Consider the following 23,494-nt stretch of genomic DNA (forward strand, 5'->3'; position numbering starts at 1 on the left):
TCTGGGGGAAAGCCAGCTAGGACTCCAGGCACCGCTCCCTGAATCTCAGTCAGATGGGACTACTCTTAAGAAGGGCCTCCATAGAAGATCTTAATTCTGGGGAGGCAAATATCTGCATCGCTAAAAGTCCTGTGTCCTAAATATCTAAGGGAGTGCCTCCTACTCCTGGTGAGTAGGCACCAGGAGAGGTCTAGCGTTGGGTTCCTTTTCTTGGCTTGCTCCTCAATTTAAGATGTGATTATTTTATTTGGTTTCTAGAACTCTAGTTTAGAATGCTTTTGAGTCCCTTTAGTGGAGAATACAGCTAATAAGCCTCGGGGGGGGGGGGGGAGATGAATGAATGGATCTAACCCACTCCTTTGCCCCTGACCAGAATGAATAACAGTTAAACCATTCCAGACAGAAGCTGATATGACTATTTTCCAGAGTTTCCCATCACTGGGTCTCCACAAGCTCCCTTGGTAATTTGTTCCATTGCTTGGCTATTATTATGGTTGGAAAATTTCTGCTGACATTTTTTGAGCTAAATCTTTCCTCCTGCAGTTGGAGTTCATTCTCCTTTGCCACACAGGAAAGGGGGTGTGAGCACAGCCCCCGTAGTTGCTGCTGCCACCCTCCAACTGCGTCACTCTGATGTCACCTCTGCCTCTTTTTTCTTCTTGCCTTTGTCAACTAAGGTGGTTGTGGAGGAACTGCACTCTTTCCATCTGGTGTGCCACAGTCTCTCACCTGCAGCGGAGCATGAAATGCAGGGGCTGAGCTCTCTGATCTGAGCTCCATCACCCCACAGAGCATATACATGGGCGGTGTGCTTTGTGGTTGTCTTTTTAGATGCCAGTTTCTATCCCTTAAGGATGCAGAGATAGGCTTGAAAGTGTCTTAGGTGATGGCTTTTAAAACTCAAGGTAGGAAAGGAAAGGGTGGGTTACAATAGATGTAGTTCTGACCCTCCCTTTGCCTCATCCAAAACATGAATGACTCAGTTGTTGGCCATTTTTTCCCTACAGGCTTCAAAATCCAGCTTGGTACAGAATTCAAACTACTTAGTACAGAACATTTATATTCTTAGTACAGAGTATTTATTTACTTACTGAATGTATTCTCCACCCTTCCTCCCCAGAGAATCCCAAGCAGCAAACACACACACAGTTTAACAACAAAGCAAAAATATGTTTAAATAGTCAAAACATTCTACAAACAATTACAATTAAAAACATGTAAAAGCAGCTGAAAACATTCTTCCGTTCAGTGATCATAGGATTGCCAGGAATGGTATTCTTCAGCCACCAAATGCCTGGGTAAGTAGGAATGTTTTCAGATTCCTCCTGGAAGTAAATAATGATGGAGAAAGATGCACCTTGCTAGGAAGGGCCTTCCACAACCAGGGAACCACCACCGAAAAGGTCCTGCTAGTACCATTACTTGCCTGTATCTAAAAATATAAGGAGCAAGATAGTAATAGATGAGAGCAGTTTGTGCCCATTTGCCAGTCCTCTGACAACTAACTATGCTGTGAACCTGGGACCAGTGAGCACCCACAGAAGCAATGCATCCTGGGATACCACCCCCGGAAGCAAATGGGACCAGACATGAGAGCTTTTCCCAACCTGACACCCTTCAGAAGTAGTTGGAACTCCCAACTCCCAGCATGGCCGGTGACCAGGAATGATGGGAATCAAAGTCCATAACATCTGTCAGGCCACAGGACAGGAAAGTCTGGAGCAGCTGCTTGTCATCTGAATGCTTGATAGCAGCAGGTGCCATCGCTTTTTTTGTTGCCGCAAGAAAACATGGCAGTCGGGGAACGTCGTGTCTGATGCTCTAGCCGTCAAGGGAGCTCTGTTCTAACCTGCCGAATGACACTTAGCCTCAGGGGTTCCAAAACTCTCATCACCTTTTCCCAGGATTACCTCAGTGTCTTGCTACCTGAGCTTGAAGCCGCCAGATCTGAGGAAATTCCACCCAGCTTGGTGTCTGCCGCCTTCTCAAACATATAAAACCAGTGTTCAGCACCTTTCATGGGCTTGCTCTATAAAATACAGTCTAGGTCAAGGTGAGTGTCTTTATATTTTGGGTGGCTCCCATCCCAGGATGCACTGTGGATTTTAAAGAGGACTTTGGAGTGGCGCTCCTGCTTGCTGGACAAATGGGAGACCATTGTATGAAAGGAAGGAAAAAACAAACAAACCCTTTCTCCACCCAAGATACAGAGCCTTTGAAACAAGGCCGTTCCTATGATGTGGTCCTCTATAAATTGTTGGACTGCAACTCCCATCATTCCTTACAATTGGCCATGCTGGCTAGGGCTGATAGGAGGTAGAGTCCATCAACATCTGGAGGGCCACAGGCTCCACACATCTCCTGCATGCACAGACACACAGAGCCATAATAATAATATATAATGATAATTTATTATTTATACCCCACCCATCTGGCTGGGTTTCCCCAGCCACTCCGGGCAGCTCCCAATCAAATATTAAAAACACAAAACAGCATTAAACATTAAAAACTTCCCTAAACAGGGCTGCCTTCAGATGTCTTTTAAAAATAGGATAGTTGTTTATTTCCTTGACATCTGATGGGAATGTGTTCCACAGGGCGGGTGCCACTACCGAGAAGGCCCTCTGCCTGGTTCCCTGTAACCTCAATTCTTGCAGTGAGGGAACCGCCAGAAGGCCCTCGGAGCTGGACCTCAGTGTCCGGGTTGAACAATGGGGGTGAAGATGCTCCTTCAGGTATACTGGGCCAAGGCTGTCTAGGGCTTTAAAGGTCAGCACCAACACTTTGAATTGTGCTCGGAAATGTACTGGGATCCAATGCAGGTCTGTAACTGAGCTCCAAGAAAAGAGAAATTCTGTGCTCCACCTAATTTAAGCAAATATTTGTGAACCCAAATCTGCTCAGCATTTTAAACCTTCTTACCTTTTAACCCAAGGAATGGTGCATTCTTCAACCAGTATGCAGGGGCTCACTCCTTTGACGCAAAGCCTTACTCTACGGTTCCTCAGTAGACACTGCACAGGTCATGTCAGGAACACTTGAGTTCCTCCATCCAACCTTTGAGTGCTCTGCCTTGACATCTTCTCCCTTTGCAAATCTCTCAACGGCAAATCCCTAGCCGTTGTAGAACTACGGCTGCTAGTTCTCAAGTGCCATTGTGCACGTTTCATCTAAGTGAAGTTTCCTTTGGCAGGTAGCTCTGGGATGCCGATGGCTACTAGAGTCATATAGGTGATCCTGAAGGCAGTGGACTACATCAGCCTTTCCCAGCCTTGGGATGCTGTTGGACTACAGCTCCCATTATCCCTGACTGAAGACCACGCTGTCCGGGGATGAAGGGGCTTGCAGTCATCTAGAGACCCAAGACTGGGAAACACTGGCACCCCTGTAATTGAGCAACAGTACCAGGCCCTGCTGCCAGAAGTTGTTGGGGCTACTCTAGAACCAGAAACCTTTGTTTCAGTGCATGTGGCTGCCCTTTGTGGTGAGCTAACAGGCCTGCACCTTGGAACATCTTACCTGGCAGTGATGTGTTCTCAGGGATCAGGAGTGGCCATCACCTACCCATCCTGTCCTTTGGGCCCTCCTGAACAGGAAGGGATATAAATGCCTTCCTGTTTGGCCTGGAGCTTTTCCTGAGCAACATGGCCTTCCTGGCTCTGGAGCATTTCTGTGTGTCCCTTGGCTCTGACTCCCTGGCTCCACTCCTGGCTTACCTCTGACCTCTGTCCCAGGCCTGCATGCTGCACGCTGGACAGTGTCACACTGAGAGCTAAGCTATCTTTGTAAGCCATCTTGAGCTGTGGGAAAGTGGCAGAAAGTATTATTTAAAAATACACATGCATGTAATAATAATAATAATAATAATAATAATAATAATAATAATAATAATATATTTGTACCCCGCCCATCTGGCTGGGTTTCCCCAGCCACTCTGGGCAGTTTCCACAGAGACCAAAAATACACTAAAATGTCACACATTAAAAACTTCCCTGAACAGGGCTGCCTTAAGATGTCTTCTGAATGTCAGGTAGTTGTTTATTGCTTTGACATCTGGTGGGAGGGCGTTCCACAGGGCGCCACTACCGAGAAGGCCCTCTGCCTGGTTCCCTGTAACTTGGTTTCTCGCGGCGAAGGAACTGCCAGAAGGCCCTCGGTGCTGGACCTCAGTGTCTGGGCAGAACGATGGGGGTGGAGACGCTCCTTCAGGTATACTGGGCCGAGGCCGTTTAGGGCTTTAAAGGTCAACACCAACACTTTGAATTGTGCTCGGAAACGTACTTGGAGCCAATGCAGGTCTTTCAAGACCGGTGTTATGTGGTCTTGGCGGCCGCCCCGTCACCAGTCTAGCTGCCGCATTCTGGACACATGCATGTACACATGCATACACACTTATACGTGCAGTTCCACAAGAAACTGAGAATTTGTCTGGTATGTTGGGCCAGTGACCCATTTTGGCATTATATGGTAACCGCAGCAGGGACAATGGCTGGCTCTTTCCTACCTTAAATGTCTCTCCAGCAGGTATCAGAAGCTTTGGGTCTAATAAACCCTGCATTTTTCTCGCCCTGCCTCCCAAGCTTCTTGCCTATTAATGTCCAGCTCACTGAAGGGAAGGGCCTGGAGACCTGGCCTAGCTGAAGCTTTACAGCTTCTTCCAACCTGGCAATTTGTGGCCTGAGTTGTTACCAAAATAAAAAAAGCTTGTTCTATTACGAGGGCAGAAAGTAGCCATTGTGCAAGGCAGGGCTTTCAATTATGAGGGACCTATATTTAGCTCTGTGTGGCCCTGCCTGCTGGAAGCAGATAGACTGTAGTTGCACCTTAGACAGGGTGTGGAGAAAATAGATAGATCTTCTCCGCCCCCCTGGCTGCCTCCCTTTCCCGTAAGAACTCAGGCTCACCTTGTGAGACCTGAAAACAGCTTGCTCTACATTATGGATGCTTCCCTGCAAGGCACAACACAGCTGCTGGCAGAAGTGGCTAGGGATTATGGAACCTGCCGCCAGAGGTTGGGTGTGCTCTCTGTGCCCCAAGAACCTGTCGCAGAATCCTCTGCGGTGCGCAGGGCTTCCTGGTCAGGGAAGCCAGTGTGGAAGAGGGAGAGAAGTCTGAACATGAAAAGGCCCAAGGCCTCAGCTGACAGTACATTTTGCTCAGTTCAGTCCCTTTGGGTATTTAAATGCCACTGGCAGCAGAAGCCTGCGAGGGAGGGTTTTAAAGGCCAGAGGAAGTGGGAACAGTGTACTTGCCCTTGAGTACAGCAACAACCTGGTATGGAGAGCTTGGAGGTGATGGCAAGGCGTATAGTCATAGCAAACTAACATGGATAGAGTACTTAATTATGTGAGTGTTAGTTCTTATATTGCCTGACACAGTGACACCACCCACCAACAAAGGGCTTGTGGAAACCCACAGTTTGCAGAAGTACAAAAGGGGGGAGCCTAAATTGAAGGGGATCCTAGGCAGACCTAAAGGGACTGAGAATGCTTAGTGGCCACAGAATGCTGACCGTGTTATGCAGGGGTAGAGAGATGGAAAACCAAGTTGGAATTGAATGGATTATCTTGGAAAGCTGAGTAAGAGCACTCCACACTACAACATTTTGTTGCAGCCCCCACTTGTCTTTCCAGAGTTAACAAGTGATTTGTTTCTCAAAATTGGTCTGGGAATCATACTATGTGATCCAGAAGTTCTTTTTCCGGGTATATGTGAGATGGTATTTCATTCTGTTTTTAAGTGGCGAAGGAAATGCATTTTGCACATGCTCAAATTAACCCTTCCCACCGCCTGATTTTTTACTTTTTTTTTTACTACATATGTAGAGCTGCACATAGGCTGTGAAAGGTTCCAGGAACAACTATAAGTGAAGCCTAGCAAAAATTAAGCATTATATTTACCCAGCACTGTTTCTGTCCTTTTATCATTCTCCTTTCCAGGCAGCCACTGAATTGATCATAAATTCAGATCTAGCTAGCCATTCTAATAGGCTGGGGAAGGTGTAACTATTCTCCATTTAGCAATCAGCTTATTCATCCTGCAGTTTGCCTTGCAACTATAGATTGTCAGTCTGTTGGCCTGGAAGTGCTATTTTTTCTGTGGTGCCCAGTAATTTTAGATGATTAATAAATAATCAACAAAGGTTCTCCATCATCTCCCTTCCCAGGGACTCACAAAATGTCTCTGGCCACATAGGGCAAAAGTTGTGATTGAGGAATGGCAGAGGAGACGGCTGCATGGCTGTTTGAATTCCCCTGGAAGCTCATGCACTTTAAGCAACTGATGGACCTGCTTTGGAGTGTATATAGTCATTTTTGCTCAGTTAACCTGGAGTATAGCCCACAAGAGGGATGCTGGTGGCGCTGTGGGTTAAACCTCAGAGCCTAGGGCTTGCCGATCAGAAGGTTAGCGGTTCGAATCCCCGTAACAGGGTGAGCTGCCGTTGCTCAGTCCCTGCTCCTGCCAACCTAGCAGTTCGAAAGCACGGCAAAGTGCAAGTAGATAAATAGGTACCGCTCCAGCGGGAAGGTAAACGGCATTTCTGTACGCTGCTCTGGTTCGCCAGAAGCGGCTTAGTCATGCTGTACGCTGGCTCCCTCGGCCAATAAAAGCGAGATGAGCGCCGCAACCCCAGAGTTGGTCACAAGCAGAACCTTTCATGGCTAGTACTGGTGTGGTTGCCAGCCACCTGGTTTTAACCGGGTCTGAGCATGTTGTCCAAACTACAGGAGAGAGAAATTCTCATGTGCACAAAGATATAATGCCAAAAAGTCACTTAGTCACAGAGCAGAAAGAGCTCAAAGTGCTATGTTTTGTAGTGCCTCTGATGGAAGATTTTAACTGCAACATGTTCAGCTGAATAAAATTATTTCATGCCCCTTGGGGGACTCCTTCTCCTTTTGCTCCCCTATCGGTGCCTTCTCTCCTTTGTTCCTGAGCAAGATGTTGACCTCTAGATATGTTTCCTGTTTCTTTCCTTTCCCTTTGCTTGAGTTTTTGGCAACGGGCTATTTTATAAATGAACGAACAATTTGTAAATGAGCCATTTCCCCCACTTTATACGAGATGGTGGCAACCGCAGATATTGTCTGTGGAAGTGGTGTCTCTGCTTGAGCCCTTCTGCTGCATGGTATGGTATTCAGGAAGGAGTGAAAGATGAAGAAGCCATTGACTTGGAAGGAATCCAAAATTACAGCAGTGTACGCATTTAAAGCACATCCTGTCCCGCAAGAATTCTGGGAAGTGTAGTTTGTTAATGCTGTGATTTGTAGCTCTGTGTGTGGTAAACCCCAGTTCCCAGGATTATTTCAGGGGTGTGCGATTTCAATGCACGGTGTGTACACAGCCTACATGTGTAGACCCTGGATGTTTTGGCCCTCGCCATGCCGTAGTGTTGTCAACAGAGGCGTGTGGTAATACAACAAAGCTCCTGATATGACTGGAAGGAATTGACAGGGAAGGCACTCTTCTTAAGTGGCAGCAGTACAACAACAACAGGTATTAAGGCAATGTGTCCCCGGGTTAGAATGAAGCAGACACTCTGAAATTAATGTGGAGTGCTTCTGATGTGTTTTGAGATTAAAGTTGGCAGCTCAGTGGGGGTGGTTTGAACTTCTTACTACAATATTTCTTTGCTACACAAGCTTATACTGCAATAAGTCACTGTGCTTATTTAGCATTTATTTAAGCTATAATAGAGGACCTTGAGAGACAGGGCATGGCCCGAGGAGAGGCCTGAGGAATAGGCAGAAGGCCACATAGGCTCCTGAGCCTGAAGTTCCCCATCCACCGAAGTTCTCCATTTCATTGCCGTTGAACTACATTTTCCGCCTTTACACCAGGTGTGGGGAACCTTTGTCCCTCCAACTGTTGCTGAACTGCAACTCCCATCATCCCAAGTCAACAACTTTTGGAGCGTCTTGGCAACCCTAGATGCACATGTGTGGACATCTGGAGCCAACCTAGTTGTTATGTTGTGTTAAAGAAGGAAGTGTATCTCTAAGCCTGTTCTCAGCATAAATTCTTCAGGGGCACAGACCCCCATATTGTGTCCATATGTTTCCCCTTCTGGGAGTAGCAGCAGCTCCAGGAGGGAGGGAGATTTGGATTGGGGAAACAGCGTTAAACCCACCGTCCCCACTGCCATGACTCTGATCCACATTGCAGAAGTCCCTCAACAGACAATCTGATGTGCAATGTGCTCCCTGCAGGCAGAAAGTTTGAACACTGTTGCTCTAGAGCGAGGAAGTTCTCTTGGGTTTCCATGTTTATTTACGTGCCACAGGCAAAACCTTCCTCATTTCAGCCCTTGGCATGAGAGGTAGCCTGGGGCAAGCGGACCAGGAAGAGAAGAGGGAAAACCTAACAGAAACTGGAAATGGTAGCTAAGCGTTGCATACAAGGCTGGCAGATCTGGAAGGAGAGATAAGAATGACTTCCTTTCCTCTGCTTGATGGGATGGGGGGCGGGGTAAAACGCCAAAGCTCTGCCCAAATCAACTTTTAAAAGTGTGTGTGAGTGCAGGCGCATGCACACACGCGCACGCACACACACACACACACACGTAGGTGCACATGGAAGGCTGGGGGAGGAGTAAAAAAGAAGAAGAAGAGGGAATGGGGTGTAATTTTAGCTCCTTGAAAGCTGATCTAGTTCAGGAAGAGCTAAAAGGAGGAGAACAGGAGGTAAACAAATGAGGTTGTATGTGGCAGGCGGATGGTGGGGGGACACTCAGTCCAGCTGGCTTGAGTTAACATGCTCTTTCATTGTCTGGGCCTTTTGGAGGTGAAGTTACAGCTCTAGAGTTCGAGCCAAGCAACACGTGGGGTGTGGGGGTGTGGGCTGGGGGGGAGAAGTTGAGCTTCAGATGAGATTTTGTGCGCTTGCCGTGAGCACATGCGCAAAAGTCGGGTGACGAGTAGTTTTCTCCTGCCTCCTGGTTTCTTGTTCTTTGTATTCTGATCTGAATACAAGTCCAGGGCTGGGTGTGCAAAATTTGGTATCTGCCCCAGAATCCAGAGGCCCTCCATTCCTCCAGGATTCTAGCCCTTGCGGTCGGTGAAGCAGGCTTGAGACCTTAAAAGAGCCTTCGCAACCAGGAAAATGAGCAAACGTTCTGCTAGCTAGCCTGTGCCCCTCCTCATCCTTTTCCTTGCAAGAAGAATTTAAGTGAAAATTACATTTTCAGACTTTATTCCAGGTGCAGATTTTGGCAGAGAATTTGTTTTTAGAAAAGCAAAAAACACAGAGCATTCTTGAGCCTCCCATGGGAGACTGGTAGCTTTGTCGACCAATAGCCTTCAGAGGGGTTGCTAGTCATCCAGGGATCATTTACTTACCTTATTTACTTAGTCTCTTTGACAGCGCACACAGATTCACACTTGACGTCTCTCCGTTCTCTCCCTTCTTGTTCTGCCTTCTCTCTCCAGCAGCAACAGACTTTGCCGCTTTACAAGGACACGGTGACTTGCAAAGTTCATGGCGGGGAACGTGTTTCCTAATAGTTTGGCATTGCGCACAGGAGAGTTGGGAGAGTCGCTGCGTAACATGGAGACATCTGCCCCTGCAATCAACTTGGTAGCATGGGCTGCCTGGCTCCCACAGTTGTCCCTGTCATCCATATGGAGCAATGGTGGAGGGAGGGCGGAGTAGACCAGAGACTTCAATGCATGCAAATGGCGGAACTCAGCTGAGCGCATTCAGTCCCCCAGATAAGGATTGTGCTGATGTCATCTCAGCTAAAAGTTAGCAAATGAAGATGGGGAGGAGGGTTATTTCTGAGCTGTTGCTTTAATACTTTCAACCTGCCTGTTTTGTCAGATAAACCATGGTTTATCATGACACGTATAATAAGGTTACCAGATTTTTTTCAAAGAATCTGGGGATACTTTTTTTTTTGAAAAGAGGAAAAAAAGTTATTAAAAATATTTTTTCTTAAAAAAGAAGAAGAAGAAGTAATATCTTCTTTTCTGTGGTCTCTGTCTCATGGCCTTCCCCTGGTCCCTGGCCTGCTCTCTTAGAGCGCTAGCCGCCGTGGAGAAGGCTTGGGTCTGGCCTGGGTTTGGCCACGTGTCCTTGCCCGCCCGGTGCTCTCCTACCTCTCCTCAGCAGCGGTGCGGCAAGGTCGGGGCTCCCCTCTTTTTTCTCCTTCCTCTTTCTCTCTCTTCCTTCTCCTTCTCCTCTCCTCCTCCTCCCTGCATTGGCTCCAGGGTTTTTACTGGCCCCGGAGCGCCGCTGGGCAGTCGGCCAGTTGGCCGGGCGCTCTCTCAGCTCGATTTGGGTCATGGGTGTGTGTGTGTCAGCGGTTCCCCCAGTTGATGCGCTGGGCATCCCTGGTTCCCCCTCAGCAGTGGCGGTGGCAGTCTCAGCAGCCCGGAGCCAGCCTGGTAGCGCACTTGGCTCTGGCTGGCTTCAGGAGCTGCTTGCTGCCGTGGCGCCCGCCATCTTGCCTCACCGAAAGTCCCCATATGATGTGTCTTGTGCTGTTGAACCAATCACACAACATTCATTCCCTACTAATAAATCTACAACACTTAAAATACAAATCTGGGAACATTAAATGAAATCCGGGGACGGATTTTTCCCAGGGACAGATTTGTAAATCTGGGGACTGTCCCCAGGAAACAGGGATGTCTGGTAACCATAACGTATAAGCTGCAACAAGTCAAGGGCTCACACCTTCCCTTCTGCCTACCTGACTAAGAAGAGGACTCTGGAAGCATTTAGTTTCAGTTTCTCTTAGGCCATGGGTAGGCAACCAAAGGCCCGGGGGGCCAGATGTGGCCCAATCGCCTTCTCCATCAGGCCTGCGGACGGTTTGGGAATCAGCATGTTTTTGCATAAGTAGAATGTGTGCTTTTATTTAAAATGCATCTCTGGGTTATTTGTGGGGCATAGGAATTTGTTCATTCCCCCCCTCCCCCCAAAAAAATTATAGTCCGGCCCCTCACAAGGTCTGAGGAACAGTGGACCCCTGCTGAAAAAGTTTACTGCCCCCTGCCTAGACTCTGCTTGTTGTTTCATCCAAACTGGGAGTTTTGATTTGCAGTAACTGTGTTTAGCTTAAGTTGACCATAGTTTGTGATAAACCACGATCCCCAGTGCAGATGAAATGACAAGCTGTATTTAAGGGAAACGAATAGTAAAAACTGCCAAAGTGCTCAAAGCCATGCAGGACTCAGGAGGCAAGGTGAAGATAATCAGTGACTATATGACACTTTAAGGGACGCGGGTGGCGCTGTGGGTTAAACCACAGAGCCTAGGGCTTGCCGATCAGAAGGTCAGCAGTTCGAATCCCTGTGAGGGGGTGAGTTCCCGTTGCTCGGTCCCTGCTCCTGCCAACCTAGCAGTTCAAAAGCACTTCAATGTGCAAGTAGATAAATAGATACCTCTACGTTGGGAAGGTAAATGGTGTTTCCGTGCGCTGCTCTGGTTCGCCAGAAGCAGATTAGTCATGCTGGCCACATGACCCAGAAGCTGTACACTGGCTCCCTCGGCCAATAAAGCGAGATGAGCGCCGCAACCCCAGAGTCGGCCATGACTGGACCTAATGGTCAGGGGTCCCTTTACCTTTACCTATATGACACTTTAGCACAGTGCATGCGTTCGAGCCCCACATTGGGCAAAAGATCCCTGCATTGCTCAGTGGTGGACTAGATGATCCTGGTGGCCCCTCACAACTCTACAATTTTATGATTTTATGATTCCATTAGCCCAAAGGGTCAAGCTGTTGTGGTAGCTGGTGCAGAGTTCTGGCTGAGATGGAAGTAATTTCTAGACAACCTTTTTATTGAGCATCCAACCCATTTTGTTTGTACAAAATGCGTGAAGAGGTTATACAGTGTTCATAAGATTTGTTTGTAGGGAGACTATATGACATTGTGTCCAACAGCTGTTATCTCACACTTTCAGTGTGTTTCCCCATCATTTTCCTTACTGCAAAATGTGTGAGGTGGTTGTGGTTGTTGCCAAATCTACATTAATTAGGCATACTGAAATTGTCAATATGTAATTGAATACCACCCACACAATCGTGACCATGTGGAAGATTTGATCATCATACTTTATTTGTATGCCACCATCCCATAATTAAACCATGCTCAAGGCAGTAAAAAAATTACATAATTACAGAAATATAACAAAATTTAAGTAGTCATGAACAATAAATGAAACCAATAAGTATACAATTAAATTAAGCAGTCCTCACATAATTCGCGATAAGATCTAACAATAAAGATTTAAAAACACAATACCAGTAAAATGAAAAGTTTGCATCTCCAAAAGTAAATCCTGACACACACACACCTGAAAAAAAGCTTGTAAACAATAGTCTCTAGGTTTCTTGAGCAGCCAGTCTTTCAGGACTCATGGGTAAGATTTCACATGCCAGATTTCTCTACAATATACAGTGGTACCTTGGGTTACATACGATTCAGGTTACAGACTCCGCTAACCCAGAAATAGTACCTCGGGTTAACAACTTTGCTTCAGGATGAGAACAGAAATTGTATTCCGGCAGGAGGCCCCATTAGTTAAAGTGGTGCTTCAGGTTAAGAACAGTTTCAGGTTAAGAAAGTACCTCCGGAACGAATTACCATAAGTACTTAACCCGAGGTACCACTGTACAAATGTCTGGGAGAAAAGATTCTAATGGAGCCACCTCTTCCAGACATAATGATGATGATGATGATAAATACTACAAAGAACACATTGTTGTACTAAGCATGACATTAACACATCAGCAAGGTGAGGAACATCTTGGTTCCATCCATTGACCAGTTGACTGTTGGAATCCTGGAAGCCAAGATTCAAGTTTGGGGCAAGTAGTCTTTGGTCAGAGAACCCCAGCAGAGATTTAACATCACAAAACACGCAGCAAAGGAAAGTGTGAAGATATACTGTAGGCTTTTAAAAATGTGCCATTGCAGAGAGTCCCAAAATGTCCCCCTTTAAAAGCTCCATCCAAACCATCCCACTTCCCTAGTGTGGAGCTAGACCATACGTTTGGTAAGTCATAAAATGGTTTACTTACAAAACACTTTAAAGGTCTGATTCATGTGCTTTTCAATACAGCGTCAGATAAGATGCACAGGCAGTCAAAATGTTCCTTAGTTACAAAAGGTAAAAGTTTCCTAACTACTGGTGTAGAAAAACACTAGTTTCAGACTGAAACAAAAGAGGCTGCTTAAAGCCATGCGGCTGACTGGAGCAACCAGCTTAGAGCTCCTTACATATTGAAATCCACATGGAGCGAGAACCTTCCAAGGACCAAGAACTGTAACAAGATGCCTTCTTTCTCCTTTTTAGAAATAACTCTGTTGTAACTGTCAGTTGTCCTGTGGATGCGGACAAAGGAAAGGACCGCCAGTCATCACCAAGCATAGGCACATGGTGAAGGTTTTAGGAAAATTCTGTTTCTTTGGATTCTGCGCCACTCACTTGCCCGCAATCTTGAAATTTTAATGTACAGTTTTAAATATTGTGTAAACTGCTCCAAGATGTTTGGATGAAGTAGGATATGAATCAAAGAAATAAAAAGGCACAGGTATAAAAGAAGCTGCAATTTGGGGTAATAGTATTGCAGTCAACTGACTTTACGCAGGAGTAGACGCATTGAAATTAATGACCATTATTTACTTCTCTCCATTAGTTTAAAGGGTGTACTCTTAAGTGGAAATTATTTGAATTGTTTTGCTGCAATGGCTACTCCTCTGGAAATGGCTACAATACAGGGTTGGTATTAGGCTAGGAAGCCACTTGAATATTCTGTCTGAAGGACCACAGAAAAGTATGCAGATCTGGACGTTTAACTCTTCATAGATACAGACATTCCAGCCTCTATTGCAATCCTTCTTCTGTTTCTCTCTTAAGGCCTGATCCACACAAACAACAGATAAAATGCCAAACCCTTTTCTGGGCTGCAGCACTTCATGGTAGAGAGAACATGTTTAAATTTTTCACACTACACACACAGAGAGAGAGAGAGAGAGAGCAAAAGCATTACACATAGAAAAGTAACGGGGAAAGGCTAAGTTTGAAGCCTTCTCCCTGACTTCAAGTTTTCTTTGTGTAGTGATGGTTCACTTGTAGCCTGAGGTGGTCCAGTTCAGGACCAGCTCTCTTGTTATGGTATACCAACTCTAGGGACAGGGCGAGATTGGTTTGGTTCACTTATTAATGCAGAAGTATGTAATTTGCACTTCCCAAACCAATACAGAAACGGAAACACAGCTATCCTCCAAAATCCACACTTTGTTGAATTCTGCAATACAGATCTCCCAACCTCAAAAAATGGGTACCAAAATAAAAAGAGCCTGATAGGGAAAGGTCACACAAAGAATGCACATATTAGATAAAATAATGTACATAAGAAGGATTATATAATGGGAAATCTCTTGCAAAAATGCATGCATTGTGCAAAATGAATGCAAAAATGCCTATACTAAACGTAATTGTGTACACTACAGAAATGCATATATTAGGAGACGGATTTTCATGCAGACTTTCTTTTTCTTTTCAAATTGCAACCTGATGTGCTGATAGAGAGAACTGCGCCAAAGGCTGAAAAAATGAGAAACTAAAATTGACAGATTTGTCCATCTCACCTAATACACTTTAGGCAAGATCAGTTGTACTGAAACCACTGGAATCTGGCCTCTGGAAAGCAGCTTGAGACCCCCTTTGCACCTTCCTCCCACCCCCCATTCTGCTGGCCTGCTGCTTTCTAATGCAGGGTGTGTCTCCCTTTATCCCCTGGGAGATGCTCCAAATTGGACCAGTTAAATGCCTCTCTCTCTCTCTCTCTCTCTCTCTCTCTCTCTCTCTCTCTCTCTCTCTCTCTCTCTCTCTCTGTGTGTGTGTGTGTTGGCCAGGCCAAAGCCCTTTTCATCTGCCCATATGTTGCTCTTCCTTCGCCTCCGGAGGGTGTGGGGACAGGGCTTGGCAATTATGCTTCAGAATATTTCTACCTTTTGTTTGAGAGTTGCAGCCAGGCAGGCATTTGTGTCAACTGAAAATACAGATGTTTGCCCACCATTCCTTCCTTAAAAAGCAGTCCCTTATCCCAGCGCGTCAGCTGATCAGCTAATGTCGTCTTGTTACCTCTCGGGCAACATAGTTTTATAACAATGCCGTTTCTGTCTCTCTTGAACAGGAATATTCCCTCTCCCCACTTCTTGACTTAAAAAACAAAACAAAAAACCACGCTGGAAAGAAACCACCATCTGCTGTTCTGTTTTTGTTTTTCCTCTCGCCCACACTCGCTTTTCTTCTTCCTCTTCTTCTTCAATGGAGCCTCCTTTTTTTCTTTTTTAAAGGATACAGCCAACCCTTGCCCTGAACCGCTGTTATTCTTTGGCTGATTCTAAAAAAGATAGGCAGCCTCGAGCAGATCTCAGATGCTGGTGGGAAGGAACTTGGTGACTGCAAGACGTTCCATTTCCCGTTCACGCCAGAATGACAATAGTGGCTGGATCTTAACTTTGTTTGGAAAAGCTCCATGCATTGTAGTAATCAGCTGCCTGAGCTTCTGCAGAAAGTCTGACTGAGATGGGTGCAAGGCCAATTCAGAAGAATGTGTCACCCACGCTGCTAAGGGCTGATTCACACGACCTCGGAAGCACATGGGGCAAAGCTACGTGGGCTCTGTTGCTTGGGTGCATGTGTCCTGCGGTAGGAAGAGGTAATTGCTGGCTCAGGGGCTCAGTCTGAAGCCCCGAGGCTTCTTATTTGGCCCCCACAATAGCTCCCTACTCAGTTATATGCCTCCTCCCCTTTCACTGCCCTCTGCTCCTTTTGTAAACAACTGCTTATGTTTCAGAATGCTTTCTTGTTATGTAACAGTCTGAGTCTTCATCGCAATATTGAAAGCACAGCATATGGGTTAACGCTGTCATTATATTCCTCATTCCAACAAATAATAAAAATAATATGTGCCAGTTTAGATCTAACTATTTTTGACCACATGTTCTCTGAACCCTTTGCAAGGTCGCTGTTTGGAGAACTCTCCCTCTCCCCCCCCCCACCTTGCAGCTGATACATGATTTTGCTCTAGTTGGCAAGCTCAGAACCAACTCCAAGATTACATTAGCAGCTCTCCCCCTCAGATAACTGGACAAGATCATTTGTGCACTAAAGGGTGTGAAACATGCAGTCATTCATCCAGGGAATCCTATAGCCTGCTTCCAAAACACATTCCCAAAATACATATGCATAAAGTCAGCATAGCATTGCCAATACCACACAGGGATCATACACCACATCTATTGTATAAATGTTTCTGCCTATGGGTATCCAAGTATCACTGGCACTGAACTTTGAAAAAGCTTTATGAGATTGGAGCTGATGATACTTGTCTGGACTTTATTCCAGACCTATCTCCATTAATGTTCCAGATCCTACCTTCTAGATCTCTTTCCCATTTCCCCCTTGCATAGAATTGCTTCATCTGTTGCCCTGATTCAGCAGTAAATAATATATTTTTTCCCAGTTTATACTTTTGACTTTTTTTGCATCTTAGACTTGCCATAGCAACTGCCCCCTTTAGGCCTACTGTGTTGATAAGGGCCTTTGCAGGGTGTGCCGTCTGAATGCTTATTTTCTGCTTTCAGCAAAGAGATATTGTGTGTGCGTACATGGGGAGGCAGGGAGTGTGTGCCGGCCATTGCCACAAAAGGTGTCCCACAACATGAGGCCCATTTTAGAACACGGCAAGAGAATGAATAACAGTATGACTCCATCCCGCCATTCTTAATCAGGAGTTCCAAGGAAGGCCACCCAACCATTATTTCTGGTCTACTAGATTCTCCTTTAGGGCGAGAACATGGGAACTTCAATCTGTTTCTCTCACAAGAGGCCTTCTAGAAAGGAATGTGGCCAAGATCTAGCAGTGCTTAACCCAGGCTGCCAGTTCATAGGGTCATTTTTGCAAGCCTATCAAGGGCTGGACACTTCATCTGAGATTTACTGGCTAACTATCATTCCTGAATCAAAGCCAAGAAGCACAATCTGGCTTGCCCAAGTTATCTCCACAATCTGAAAAGGGAACCTATTCTACCCGCCCGCCCAGGTGCCTGCAGGTACTCCCTCTGGCATCCATTTCATGTGGTGGCAAGGCAGAAAGACTCTTTAAGCTAAAAATCTGGCATGCTTACCCAGAATGCCTTGCTTCTCCTCCCAGCCCCAATTCTATCAGTTCAGGAAATAAGTGACAGCACCATTCCGTGTCTGCGGTTGATGAACCACAGGAAGTTGGTTTAGACAGGAAACATAAGTCTTTATGATGCAGTGAGACTTTGCATAAATGAAATTACCTTTTAGCACCACAGCGACTTCGTTAGTAAAGCTAAGGTGCTTCTAAGCGTGGCCAGGTGTGAGGAGACGGCAGCCACCGGGTGTGCATGACAGAGCTAGCCAGAATGCACTTCAGACGTGCATTAAAAGTACTGTATGGCATTTCTTTGTTGGAGGAGGAAACCACAAAATTCGGATGACTGCAAATGTCAAAGGATGGCTGTGTTTTGGTTTGCATATTGTTTCAGAAGGCGTGGATTTGATAGGTTTGGCTTTAAATTTCTCCTCCATCCTTACCTGATAGGAAGAGGCTTCCTTCGTTCCTCCTGGGTTGAGGTCAGATGCCTCTTCAGCTGCTGCTCAGGATGGGATGAATGTGGCCTTTGGAGGGTAATGAGGGGGCCAGGCAGGCTTTTGTTTCTGATTGTCCCAAGTGTAGGTCCAGGACCAGATGGCCCCTTTTGAAGGCTCCTTTTCCGTTCTCATTGCCAACAGGTCATATTTGGTTTCTCCTGCCTGCCAGGTTCTAACCAGGACTCCTGGAGATGTTTAGTCAGAGTCAGCATGCAGCTGAAAATCTAGAGGAAGAAGAAATACTTAACATTTCTCCAGCAGTACAACGTGTTTCGCTTATGTTGTCTCAGGAATCCTTTCAACAGTTGTGTACAATAGGCCACAATCAGCCTATTTACAAATAGCAAGCTTAATTCTCCGACTGCCAACCGTTAGCCAGAATGGCACCATCCACAAACTACAGGAGGGGGAATCTCAGATTTGCGGAACCCCAACGTTTGCAGAAGTACAAAAAAAAAAAACTTTTGGGGGGGAGACCCTGTAATGAGGACTATTAAGGACTGAGCATGCTCACTGCCTGCACAAAGTGCTGAGTGACTTGACAGTGGAAGGGAGGGTTGAGAAATACTTGGCACTGCAGTGTTTTGGTCCCAGTTGTCATTCTCTCTGTGTGTGTTTCAGAGAGAGAGAGAGGGTCGGTATCTTAAGCAATTGCGGGGGCGCAATTAGTGCCAGCACTGTCCGTTAAGAGTTTGGGTGTAATCTTCGACACCTCCCTTTCCATGGAGGCGCAGATTGCAGCTATAACAAAGGCGGCATTTTTCCATCTCCGCCAAGCTAAGCAGTTGGCTCCTTACCTCTCTCGCCCTGACCTAGCCACTGTGATCCACGCGACGGTCACCTCCAGACTTGATTATTGTAACTCACTCTACATGGGGCTGCCCTTGAGCCTGACCCAGAAACTCCAGCGGGTGCAGAATGCTGCAGCGAGACTCCTTACGGGGTCTTCGATGCGAGACCACATTCACCCGGTGCTATACCAGCTGCACTGGCTCCCGGTGGAGTACAGGATCAGGTTTAAGGTGCTGGTTTTGACCTTTAAAGCCCCATACGGCCTAGGACCCTCGTACCTACAGGACCGCCTCTCCTGGTATGTCCCACAGAGGAACTTACGGTCTTCAAATAAAAACATCTTGAAGGTTCCAGGCCACAGAGAAGTTAGGCTGGCCTCAACGAGAGCCAGGGCTTTTTCGGCTGCGGCTCCAATCTGGTGGAACGCTCTGTCCCAAGAGACAAGGGCCCTGCGGGACTTGACATCTTTCCGCAGGGCCTGCAAGACAGAGCTGTTCCACCAGGCCTTTGGCCAGGGCACAGCCTGACTCCCTCCCTCTGCAATCTTCGCGGAGCTCTGGCCCAATGGTTGCCAGTGGCTTGATTTGAATTAATTTTATAATGAATGGTTTTAGAGTGTTGTTTGTGCTGTACTTTTGTACTGTTTTATTGTTGTTAGCCGCCCTGAGCCCGGCTTCGGCTGGGGAGGGCGGGATATAAATATTATTATTATTATTATTATTATTATTATTATTATTATTATTATTATTATGCTACAACATGGGGTAAGTAAGTCTTACCATGCTCAGTAGAATCGGAAGCACATTATACTAAGGGTGTCTTCAGACTGTCAGTATTTTATGGGAGTGATTCGGTTGAATGCCAGAACTTTAGGTTTATGCAACATGCTCTTTAAATCAATCCACTTTAAATAAGCAAACAAAAACCTGGACTTCTTGCAGTCTGGAAAGTGATGAGACAGTGCATTGAAAAATGTTGAATGAATGAATAGCTAATGAGAAAAGGTATAATCCGGGTGAAAAACTCATTGTAGTGTAACTGCTCTGCAAACAAATCAAAGCGAATTCTCAATAAAGACTGCATATAAACGCAGCCCTGCATAGGCTTTGTGAAAGCAAATCTGGATGAAAGCTCCACATAGAGGTCATTTGGAGGGTCCCTGAGGACAATTCTTTCAAAGGGCGTCAACATTGCAACTCTCTGGCTCCATCTTTTGGCCAAACACAACCTCCCGCAAATGTTGGGCCTGTGGCCCCAAAGATTATGTGGTGAGGGGACATAAGAACTCACTGCTGAGGGAACAGGGCATCACACATCAATGCGAAATTGCAGAAACAAAAGTACTCGTGTTCTGATATGTTTGAATCTTCATTAATTCATTAAATATTTGTAATAAAATAAAACAAAATGCAGCACTTGGCTGCAGGAATTCCACCCTCAGTTTCTGTCAGTGGGGGAGCTGCCACAAAATGTTGCAGTGGGGCCTGCCCTCCCCTGCTCCCTTCTCCCAATTAACCTCCGTCTCCAGGGTCCACCCCCATGACATTAGCAGGGACCACCCCAAGGTTTCATTCAGGTTTTGGCCCTGAAATCTCATGCGCTGGGATGCTTCTGAACTAGGATGCTTCTGACCAACAGTGGAGGTAAAACCAACCAAGTTGGTGGCCGTCTAGTATTACTCTTCATCAGGGAAAGCGTAGCCCCCCAACCCTGTTATCCACAACCCACAGTCTTTGGTACCACGAGTGGCAAGCGCCTTATTGGATCCATTGAGGGTATCTAACTGGTTTAAGCCACCCCTGGCAAATTCCTCTGCAGCCCTAGGAAGCAATTCCCTTGGGTAGGGCCAAGGGGCTGAGTCACCAGTGGCTGCTACTGCACCCAGCACAGCTGCTTGGGCCTCTCCTCCCCATTCCCTCTAAATTCACAGCGCAGGACAGTTGTGGGTTGGGAACAGGATAGTGGAGTACTAGAAATGATTAAGACCAGATGGCACGCATGCCAGAGCTGCAACGGAAGGAGTGTGCCTCTTATTTCCCCCCTCAAAGTTTATTCTTCGACTAAGTTAGCCTTGATGGTTTGGAATTGGCATGATTTCTTAAAAAGTAATGGGCATAGTCCCTGGGCATCCGCTAGGTTGGGATTTGGGCCCTGCAACCCATTTGATGCTGAGACCCCTGCAATGCACAGCCGTTCCTCCTCCGTTACCGGCATGGGGAGAAGTCAGAAAGGTTTCCATAGCTGGCAGCTGCAGAGGCCGGAGGGGCTTTGTTGAGAGCAATTTGGAGGAATGCAATGTGGGCCCTTTGCCTTCTCGTGGTTGCTCTCGTCACTTCTGATTCCTTCCCCGCTAGAACAAAAGTGACTTTGTTGAGACTCCCGTCCTCCTTGCATTTCCAAGGAGTCAGAGAGCGAGTGAGTCAGAGTCTGCGGGCTTTTCAGTCTGGCAGGTAGCCTGAGTAGAGCTGGCCCCGTTATGAATCAGTTCTGGGTGTGTGTGTAGATGGAACCCTGGACTGGGCGGAAGCAGGAATGGTAGGAAGGAATAAATGTGTGCACGTTCATTGTCTAAAGGGCAAGTTTGTGAATGGTGCAAGCAAATGTATGGGGATGTGCATGAATGGGAACAGGAATAAATGGTGTGCTTATTTTTTTCCTATGCCACCTTTTGTACCTAACAACAAGGAGATGTGTAAAACCCAGGAGCAATCCATTAACAAAAATCAGACTAAAATGGCAGACGCTAAGTCAATGGCAGGTAGTTAAAAGAAACCAGGTGGTATAAGCAACCAGCAAAGGCATCAGAGAACAAATGTGTTTTCACCAAGGACCAAAATTACATTAAGGTAGGTGTTTCCCTCAGTTCACGGGGAGGTGGTTCCACAGAAAGGGTGCCATCACTGAAAAGGCCCTTCCTCTGGGCACCACTAGGTGAATCTCTGCAGGTTGTGGTATGACCAGAAAGGCCCTGTCTGACTGTCTTAATGCAGGGGGCAAGCTGGTATTCAGACTGGTACTCCTTCAGCCAAGCTGATCCCAAGTTATTTAGGGTTTCATAGGTCAAAAGCAACCCATTAAATCTGGCTTGGTGGCATATTGGCAGCCGCTAACTGCTACGGACCTGCTCCTTTGCGGGGAGCGAAACCCTCTCTAGGGTAACCAGACATCCCATTTGCCAGACCCGGGAACCACCTAGCCTCTAGACTTCTATGTTGTTGGCTCTCACTCAGTGGTGAACTCAATGGGGCGTGTGTGTGCGCGCGCGCATGCGTGTGAGAGAGAGAGACTTATGTGTGTCTGTATTCATTAGTGTGTGATTGGGACAAGATTATAGTCTGTATGATGGCAACGTGGAGATGAGTGTTTGTGTGCGACTGGCTCATGTTCTCCTGTATGAAGAGAACATTAGAGCAGGCTGCTAAAAAGTGGGTTGAAATAATTTTCAGATGGGCATATTCCCCTCCGCCCCAGTTGAACAAGTTCCAGGCTTTGAAAAACTGTGTTTGTTAAACCCATTATAACATGACGCAGCTTTTCATTTTATTTAATTTTCCTGTGTAACCTGAGACCTTTCTTTACCCGTCCTCTCTGTTATTGCATTAAAGCACTCTCCTGGGAATGGAAACTAGCACCGTATTATCTATTGGTGTACACTCACAGCCTTCTCCACTTAGGTCAGCAAATTCTCATCTTCCTCTAGATTACCAGTGGAGAGGCTGAGGCACAATGCCTCCAAAGGCAATGTTTGCAGAAAGCTGAACTGTGGAACTGCCTGCCACAAGAAATAGTCATGGTGGAATATTTAGCAGTTTCCCCGAAAGGGATTGATTAGATATCCACAGAAAATGAAGTCGGTGATTGCCAAACCATTATACCAGACTCATAACAGGACTGGGTGAAACCTGTCTCTTAATATGAGGAATTGATTAAGGTGAGGCATTGACAGGGACAGGCGGTTCTCTGCCTGTGGGTTTCTGGCATCCCTTGAAAGCATCGTATACACTCATCTCCTTTGCTGGCATATTCCATCTGGCAATTCTCATACACGTTGTTCAAGAATTTTCCTTTTCCTCCTTTCCCTTTTCATACAGGGCAAGGGAGATGAGTTAGGGGGAAAGCCTGAATTAGAAATGTCATGTGAATAGTTCATTCAATTAAAAAGGCAATGTGATGTTTTGATCTCTTAATGGGTGGTGGTGCTGGTGTGGGGAGAATACTAGATAGTAGTTGATTTTTTTTAATGCCCAGAAACAAGAACTATGCATGAGACATTTGGGGCTGGAGCCACTGAGGAGCACATAACCCACTTATTCTTTGGGTTTCTGCATTAACAACAGTTTTGAGTCCAGAGCAGTGACTCATGAAGAGATGCAGAGGACACCCTCCCCTGAAAGTGAGCAATTCTACTGCACCTTTGCATTTGGAATCCAGTGACACCCAGCAGATTCATTCATGGTGGAGGCTAATTTGGAGGAAGCAAGTCCAGAAAAGAGAATCATTTGGAGATGTAACAGGCGGCCTTCTCTGCAGATGGCATTTTGGGCTCACAGGAGACTTGAACGATGTTCATTCATTCGTTCACCAGTTCATCCATATCATGCTAGCAGCTTTCTTGTAGCAAACAGGTTCCACCTTGACCACTGTGGACAACGAACCACAGGCAAAAAGGGCTGAAAGCCACACGTCTTGGTTGATACTGTATTTTTTGTATAAGACTCACTTTTTCCCTCCTAAAAGGTAAGGGGAAATGTGTGTGCGTCTTATGGAGCGAATGCAGGCTGCGCAGCTATCCCAGAAGCCATAACAGCAAGAGGGATTGCTGCTTTCACTGCGCAGGGATCCCTCTTGCTGTTCTGGCTTCTGAGATTCAGAATATTTTTTTCTTGTTTTCCTCCTCCAAAAACTAGGTACGTCTTATGGTCTGGTGCGTCTTATAGAGCGAAAAATACAGTAATTGAAATCTCCTTCTGGACTGGAGTGACAGCTCTGCCCAGGAGGCAATGCAGGAAATGCTTATTTCCCTTTGACAGCATCCTACCTCCTCACAGTAGAACCCAAA

The 23,494-nt window shown here is 46.3% G+C and overlaps 1 protein-coding gene and 1 long non-coding RNA gene across 9 annotated transcripts in view; both read left to right on the plus strand.

Moving 5' to 3' along the window:
* The window catches only part of FMNL3 (formin like 3), a 110,274-nt gene that overhangs the window by 22,409 nt on the left and 64,371 nt on the right, over positions 1 to 23,494 (plus strand). The gene's annotated exons all lie outside the window — the stretch shown is intronic.
* LOC309364070 lies at positions 8,604 to 9,840 on the plus strand. The gene is made up of 2 exons (XR_014165718.1): positions 8,604 to 8,684; positions 9,429 to 9,840. It is a non-coding gene; the product is annotated as an uncharacterized lncRNA (long non-coding RNA).

This window comes from Podarcis melisellensis (genome assembly GCF_964234715.1).
Source record: "Podarcis melisellensis genome assembly, chromosome: 2".
Classification (NCBI taxonomy): Eukaryota; Metazoa; Chordata; class Lepidosauria; order Squamata; family Lacertidae; genus Podarcis; species Podarcis melisellensis.